At 36.0% G+C, this 8,900-nt stretch overlaps 1 long non-coding RNA gene across 2 annotated transcripts; it reads right to left on the bottom strand.

Annotated features, from left to right (window-relative positions):
• Positions 1–336: 336 nt before the first annotated feature.
• On the bottom strand, positions 337–7,422 carry LOC137495928 (uncharacterized). 2 transcript variants are annotated; one of them, XR_012407681.1, is made up of 4 exons: positions 7,230–7,422; positions 7,007–7,077; positions 6,131–6,213; positions 337–4,792 (listed from the first exon to the last, which is right to left on the bottom strand). It is a non-coding gene; the product is annotated as an uncharacterized lncRNA (long non-coding RNA). The 2 variants fall into 2 exon arrangements; XR_012407682.1 differs by having other exon boundaries at positions 1,096–4,792; positions 7,007–7,113; positions 7,230–7,410.
• Positions 7,423–8,900: the final 1,478 nt, after the last annotated feature.

Consider the following 8,900-nt stretch of genomic DNA (forward strand, 5'->3'; position numbering starts at 1 on the left):
AATCCATGCGACAATTTAAATGACGACGGGGAAATGTCACAACAGTTTTTTTCTTCCTGGTTTTATTATTGAGGCATGCCGCATGCAAAATTGCTGCTACAGATTGTTTTCCTTTGCTGCGAGGAATCATTTCAGAACGTGGGATAGTGAAAGTGCCACAAGTGGATGACGTCAAACTCTGGGGGTGTTTTCTTTCGTGTTTAGCGCCCCTTCATTGTCGTTCAGTCTGACTTTATGACAGCTGAGACCTTACAGTGTGACATGGGAGGCATGTTCATGCAGTCTGACTTGCTACAATCTTTTAGGACTTAAAAAATAAATAAATTTTTTTTTTTTAAGTTGCACATTGTGAGCTGGTCTTAAGTCAATCTCTTTTAAATGTTGTGGTGATGTCTTTATACCCTGGTCTGGTAGTGTTTCTGGTAGTGTTTGCTTTGCTTTGGCTTTTTCGAGGTTAAATACTGTTTTATTCTATTTGCAACAGAAAAATACTAGGAAATGTCTCTAGACTGGTGGTATTTCATGCCGTTCAACCTTATAATCTTAAAATGTGAGCAAAATCAACAGTTTAATCATAACTTAAGATATTACGCTAGAAAATCCTTCAAATACTAGCTCTAAAGTGACGTTTGTGAAGTAGCAATGGTTTCTGCTTTTCTGACGTCAGCTGCATATGTGAATGAGTGGCGAAAAAAAGTAGTTCCTCATATAAAAGGATTTTTAGACTCTCCGTGTTTGATTGTCTTTTTATATACACGATTATGCCATCAAACTGTTGTATTAACGCAATACACAGTCAAAATTTTTAGGACAAATTTTATTTGTTCAACGATAATTTTAAAATGTTTATTTTCAATGTTTTGAACGAGATAATTCATCTTTTATAATTAATATTTCAGATTTGTTCAGTTATGTATTGCATGTACTGTTATATAAAAGTGAAGCGAACTTCTTATTAACTATTATTCCTGTGATTTATTTTTTTAAATTGATCATTATTGGTATTATTATTAATATCATTAAGTATTTTTGCAGTAATGAATGGCATTGGAACTGGTTAATTAAAAATATTATTTTCAGATTTTTTTTTATTTTGAACTGGTTTTAAAATTAGATTAGCAGCATCAATGTAAAATCACAGTTTTCAGTTAAAATGCTGTTAAAGAAATGCAGTTTTTTCTTTATTATGATTTTTACATGTTTTGACAAATAAATTAACAGCAGCTAATAATAATGATTATTTAATGGACCCTGAAGTTTAATATTTAATTTAAACTCCTTTGACGATTGCCACACAGTTGATTCCAACAAGTGTGTGTGTGTCTGCGAGTGTGTGTGTGGTTTAATTGGCCTTATGGGGGAGGTGATCTTGCACAGAGATCAGGTTAATGAGGATGTTAATATAGACGTAATGGACATTTCCCACAGGAAACAATGTCCTGTTGTTCTGGACTCGAAAATTAAGGCATTGTGGGATTACGGACGACTCAATTAGTCAAATTTTTTAACTGTACACACTGGTCTTACATAATAAAATGTGCCAATCATTTTCACCAGTTCAGCATAACCTTTCACTGATTTAATATATGTCTGTTCACATATTTAAAATTTAGCCCAAATCTGTCTTGGAAAAACGCTGTAAGAAAGAACAGCTGCATCTTTTTAAACATATAACATATTAAAAAAGAGAAGGGTTTGGCACTGAAAGCATGGCGGCAATTAACAAGTGTGCTCAAGAGCTGTTATCAAAAGGACAAGAGATCTATTAGCAAGTGCCTGTTTGTGTAGATGCACCTTTTTGTTTAAAAGTGTTGACTGCAGAAGCACTGGGTTAGAAATTAATCAAAGCAGGGTACAGACCAAAAAAAGAACTTAAAATAGCAAAACAAGATATTAACATTAAGAAATAAAATGAAGCATTATCTTTGTTACATTTCTAATCAATTATTAATTGTCATTTGATTCAGAATTTGAGTATCCATACATTGTAAAAATAATGGTTGCCTTAAAATTTTAAGCTAAATCAATTTAACCCTATGACTCATTCCAACTAATATTATATTAAACTGACTTAAAATAGCTTGCGTAAATCCTAAAATTAAAGGTGCAGCATGTAAGTTTGAACTAGGTATTACATCCCTGGATCAAAACATGCAAGCGCAGGTTGCCAGATTGAGGAGCAAAAGGAATGTGTGTGCCTGACTATCATGCCTAAAGTCTGATTTAAATTGTGTTTAAATAATAAAAGCAATAGAAGATTATTTTCCATATTAATAGAAGTTTTTGTCCTAACCAAACCTCGAATTGATATATTAGAAACAGCTTCTGTTTCGTGCAGCTGAACAACAGAATAAACTATAATAGCCCCTATTATTACTAAATAATACAATAGTCCCTTTCACGCATACAGAGCTTTCTGGAAAATTACCTTCAAATTTCCATAAAGGGTGTATGTGTGAACAGCCTCTTTTTCAAAATACCGGTAAATTCCTTCTGGCAATTTTCCAAAGAGAAGTTGTAACATTACCAGTAATTTGCCCGAATGCTGCGCTGTGTGAACGCAGAAGGAAGATGTCTAGAACGTTAAACGTCTACTTTGGCCAATCAAAACACTCATTCACAACGTATTCACATCTGCGCGGTTTATGAAAATAAAAGCCTTCGCAAACACATTTAGCTGCTAGATGTTAGTCAGATAACATTTCTATGTTCCTTCTAATGCAATTGTGGAAAAAAAATACATCTGAAGGAGCCCGTGCCTACTGTTTGTGAACACCTTTTTTATTAACTTAACTTAGTCATTCCGGAAATGGGGCTAATGATCACCTCAGGTACACCTCATGTGTTAAATGTTAATAATGTGAGTTTGAATGTCTTTTTACTGAAAGCAGCATCAGATAGTTCACCTCAGATCTTGAAAATAAAATAAACCACTTAAAATTTTACTTTAGACCCAGATTCAGTGCGTACATTTAATAATGTTAAAGAGGTTTAATATGAATTAATTAGATAATAAACCTTACCATTTCGTGAGTGAGTGCATATTCTTCTGAATATCTGTATTTAAATTTCTGTCTTATGTTTTGTCTGGTGCAAACAGCCAAATTGCTTACCACTGCAAATCTAGTCACATATCGTGTTGTTAGGACACAGGGTTACAATGTAACCTGCTCACCTAATGTTTACGTTCATAATATTTATATTATTTGTGAATTAATACTCTCACATGTAACTCTAAATCTGTCTTATTTCGGAGTCTGCTACTGTCCACCAGAGGTCGGATTTCGGTCACAGATGCATGCTTTAAGAGGCAAAGATTTCTGACTGAATCAATGAAATACGTGGTGTTCCAACAAAGGCAACCCGGGGTGCTGAAATATAATTTTCTAAAGTGCCATTGGTCGGGTTAAAAGAACAAAAACAAAGACACCATTTTCAGCAAGTAATGCACACTTTCAAAGCAGAATATCTAACTTCAACATTGTTTTTCAAATAAACAAGAATGTTCACTTAGCATGTTTTTTAAATATATGCAAAGATATTGTGGTATTTTCATGCTCTAAAAGAGTCAAAAACTTACATACAGTGCCTTTAAGTTGGAACATGATTAGCTTAAGTTACAATTAGCTAAAAATATATGTTGTCATGACCTATTGAACATATGTTTTACAGTGAAGGAATATGTGGCAGCACAGATGTGTAAACTGTGTCTTTGTGCCCTGCAGTCTTGTTGTATTTTTGGCCTTTCTCCGTACACACAATGTAAGGAAATGTGCTCTGTAATGGATAGTGAGTTAGCACTCGTTCCTCCTAATCAGCCCCCGGCTCACCTCTCTCTACCAGGATATAATCCTGAGCAGCCCACCCCCAAATCCCCTTTATAAAACCTAATTAAATCATGCTAATGCCCATATTCCCTGGATATGACTGGCTTGGCAGATTTGAAACCAGCCAATTATGGGGTTAATCAGACCCTTGGTAATAAAGTTCCCCTTTCTCCTATACATTTGAAATGGAGCCAGAATCCTAAACGGGAGAGAAGGAGATGCAGAGAAGGAGATTATGGGATATTATATGGTGTGATTTACAAGTTTTTGAAACTATACTCAATGCAAAAAAAAAAGAAAAAAAGAAAAAAAAGAAATGTTTGGCACAAAGAATTACACCTCAATAAAGTGTATTGAAGAGGCAGGGCATTGCAAGTACTAGAAAGCATTTGATTGGTCAGAAGATTTAATGAGAAACTGAAGTATGATGTCACAAAATGTGTTGATTCATTTTGCAGGAAGTGATTAAGCTAAAGCTTTGATTGTTTATATTGTCTAAATGTGAATTGTCACTGTATCAGAGCTCACTGAATTACAGATCACTTTAAGACTAACATATTGATACTAACACCAAAAAAAAAAACAATCATTTTGATTTCACTGGGACTTTAAAGAGGGTGCAACACGGTGGCGCAGTAACTAGCACTTTCGCCTCACAGCAAGAAAATCGCTAGTTTGAGCCTCGGCTGGGTCAGTTGGTGCTTCTCTGTGGAGTTTGCATGTTCTCCCCGCGTTCACGTGGGTTTCCTACGGGTGCTCTGGTTTCCCCTACAAGTCCAAACTGACATGTGGTACAGGTGAATTGGGTAGGCTAATTGTCAGTAGTGTATGTGTTTGAATGAGAGTGTGTGGATGTTTCCCAGTGATGGGTTGCAACTGGACGGGCATCCGCTTCGTAAAATATATGCTGGATAAGTTAGCAGTTCATTCCGCTGTGGTGACCCCAGATTAATAAAGGGACTACGCTGAAAAGAAAATAAATGAATGAAATTGTAAATTAACATCATTTTACTCTAATTTTAAAAATCAAAAATCATGTGCTAATTTTACATTGACGATTGAGGTGGTCATATTTTTTGGTTATGTTCGGTAATATGCCTCAGTGAACCAAATTTAAATATTTAATTAATTTATATCTATTTTATTAATCAAACATGTTATTATGTTTTCAATTTTTTTGACGGATATTGAGTGGTTCTCAATGACATTTGTGGTATAAAAGAAAAAAACGGTGACCGGTTTGCTTTCCTGCACCTATTAATGGATGACCATGAAAGACTGCACATATTTTTTATTTTAGTGTTTCCATGTGTGAGCCAGTGTATAGTAAAATACAAACTATGCATCTAGTTTCACAGACACATAAACGCCTTTTTAAAGGAACATGTTTTGTTAACATTTACACTGTTGGTGCTCTAGATTTGTCGGTTTCAAACTGATGAATTCATATTTTTGGCACAAACATGCATTTACAATGGTATGAACCACTATAAGGGTGGTCAAATTTACATTGAAGTTATCATTTTTTTTATTAATAATTTTATTTAAGATACAGATCAGAGCAAACTATTTTATAAACTGTTAAAGGGCAGACCACCCCATACATCTTGTTTTAATGTCCTTCAGGGGGATCAAGCATTAATTAGGGGGATCAGAACCCTCCAAACCCCCCTGTGATTTGCACCCTGATTTTACTGTGATATTAGATTTGTGACAGATTTTATTTATTCAGTATAACCCAGTATAATTATAATTTACTGTTACCCAAATTACCAAATTGTGTTTTATTTTTTTAAATTCTCTATCTTGTTCTGTCTTTCTTCTTTTTTATGTTGTCACAGAGGTCATCAGACCTACTCCATCCTCCCCCCACCACACACACACACACACAAACATTAGATCATCCAATATTGTTTTTTCAAAGGATGATAATTACTGTATTAAATCCCCTCCTTCTCATTCCCAAACATGTGGTTAGATCCATGGTTAATCGTATGTGTCCAAAATGTTAAAAATGTGCAGCGTTTGAAGTACTCTAGAAGTAAGGAAACAAAAAACCCTTGATTGGAAATCATGGGTTCAGGTCTCAAATGATTGCTGCATATCAAAGCATTACTGATACTATGTTATTAGTATTATTGTAACGTTAGATATTCCTATCCAAAATTTGTAAAGGGTGATTTTTTTTCTCTCTCCTTATCATCGTCTTATGTCTATCTGTCATTTGAGTGATTGGAGCACATCCAAAGATGTCAAGTACAGCTGCTGTCACACACACATACACACACACTAGATCTACTCACAGAAAGTGGCAGACTGAGAGGAGAGCAGCTCCACATCTCATTTGATCTTCAACGGTTCCTGATCCAAAGATGTCACTTACAACCTAGAGAGAACAAGACAAAGTGACAGGGATTCATTCAGAAACAGACAATTCCTGCAGATGTGAGTCCTGCAGATGTGAGCTGATCGAATGTGATACTCTCAGCTTGAAGTCTTGTTTACGGAGTCTGGTTCAACAGAGAGAGAGACAGGCAGAACGGCGAGGGGGTCTCTTCTGTACCGCACACCCTAATGAGAGCTTCCCTGTTTAATTAATGTCTCAAGAATATTAATTCCGACCAAATCAATTAAGTAGGGGGTTAAGTAGGGGTGATTTTTTTTCTCTCTCTCTCTCTCTCAAAGCTATTCCCTGTGTAAAAAGGAAACAAACACAAACAGGAGAGTGAGCCGGATGCTTATTATTGTGCATGCATCATTTCACCAGGCCCTGCGTTCCCTGCTGACTCGGGCTAATTCTAATTAAGACTAATGAAAGTCTCATTTATGAGAAAGCCTGAGACAGGTATGCAAACATTCAGGGTGGCCATGGCTCGCATGATAATGACCTCAGTACTACTTGTTAATTTAAGACCTGCCTCCTTAGCAATTAGAGCTGCCTGACACACCACAGTTCTGTCTGTATGTGTGTGTGTCAGAGAGAGAGAGAGAGAGAGAGAGAGAGAGAGAGAGAGAGAGAGAGAGAGAGAGAGAGAGAGAGAGAGAGAGAGAGAGAGAGAGAGAGAGAGAGAGAGAGAGAGAGAGAGAGAGAGAGAGAGAGAGAGAGAGAGAGATGGTGTGTGTTTGAGGGTGACTGGATGAAAGCCTGAGATCTTTATTCTGTTTCCTCAGTCACTCACCTAAAATCCTAATGATCCAGCTGAGAAACACAGGGCATTTCAGTCTCTCTCACACACTCGCACGCTGGCTTCTGTTGCATAATGTAGATAAGAACAGCTCTTTGTGTCTTAAGATAACAAATAAACCGCCTTACAATGGGTAAATGAGATATTTTTGCACAGTGTTGGTTTTTTACGTCATGTAATTGTGTGGTCTAAGGCTCATATCGCTAATGCCACGAACCATAAACACGCCTCAGTCCGGTTCTCGTGACGTCGTCCGCGCACTCCAGCAGCGCGTCCCCGCCTCGTGCACTTATTATTCCAGTCATTATGGTAAAACGTTGCTATTCTTATTAGTAATGATGATAATGCCCGTCGTGACACACTTATGGACGTCGACATTACTGGCGCCGAATTTGACTGCTTGTTTCTTAAAGGGATAGTTCACCCAAAAAGTATCACTCACCCTCACTTGTTAAACGGCAAAGATGATATCGAGATGTTGTAAATCGCTACCTGTTGATCAATTTGACTAACTGTTTCCACATTCTACCAATATTTTTTCGTGTGTGTTAAAAAGAAACATAGATTTGAGAGCCATGAGAGTGAGTAAATCATAGGTCTCAAACTCGATTCCTGGAGGGCCGCAGCTCTGCACAGTTTTGCTCCAACCCTAATCAAACACAGCTGATCCAACTAATCAAGGTGTCTTAGACTACTAAAAAATTAAGCATTCGCTTAAGCAGGTGTGAATTGGACGTGATAGAGCCAAACTGTGCTGATCTGTGGCCCTCCAGGAACCGAGTTTGAGGAGTAAATAAACAAAATTTTTATTTCGTGGCGATCTATCCCATGAAGGTGTTATAATCCATTTTAGGTATATCTCAGTTGAGTAAGTGTGACTTTGAATCACAAAGTCTAGGTTGTTTTCTACATAAATTGTTTAGTATGTTGTAGGGGTGTAACGGCTCACAACCTATGGTTTGGAATTCACATGACCGCAAATTAATTAATAATTTTTAATCCTAAATTTGTAACAATCAAAGAGAGATCGCCTTTCGCATCATTCAAATCACTATGAAAGCATTTAGGCTTTCCTGTAAAATATAATGATGATGGATTCGGAAGAAGTTGTGGCAGGATATGGTGGGTCTCTTAAAGGTGTTTTCTGTCACTACTTGTTTAGCCTGCATTAATGTATTGAGTGTAAGCTGCACAATTAATAAACAATTGGGATCTCAACAACCATGCAACATAAATTGTAAATTAAGGTTATGTGCATATGTTAATTAATCCTTCAAATCGCTGCATTCAAATCTGAAAACGCAAAAATCAAAAAAGACATTCAATCTTTAGTCAAATAACTCAGAAGTACTGGGATAACAGTTTATAGTTTAGAAATAATCACTGCTGTTTATGAAAGTAGTAGGCAGCAATTACATCATTTAGCCAATAGGTGGCGACAACAAGCCATTAAAAATATGCCACTGAATAATTCTTCAAAAATGACACATATAGCAATGAGTGAATAACTGAACCATTTATTGAAAATGAGACAAAAATAAATGGGTTGTACAAATTGTAATGTTAGAGTTCTACATTTAGCGTTATCAGCAACAGTGGTATTAACAGTAAATTTTTTTCACAGTACTGAATATTTTACAATTTATTTTTATGTCTGCTGATCATTTCTTCATTTTATTTAAAATAAAATCACATGGTTTAAGTCAAAAGTGTCTTGCAGTACTGTTTTTGTAATAAATAGAAAGCAAAGTTACATTAGTCTCTTCCCCTTTTTGGCAGATTCGAAAAATGGTCCGTTATAGAAGGCTGCATTACAAAATCAGTTTTCACATTCAAAACTGATCTACCTTTTATAGTCAGAACTTTCAAAGACACAAGTTCAATCTAG

The sequence above is a fragment of the Danio rerio genome, chromosome 6 (genome assembly GCF_049306965.1).
Source record: "Danio rerio strain Tuebingen ecotype United States chromosome 6, GRCz12tu, whole genome shotgun sequence".
Lineage (NCBI taxonomy): Eukaryota > Metazoa > Chordata > Actinopteri > Cypriniformes > Danionidae > Danio > Danio rerio.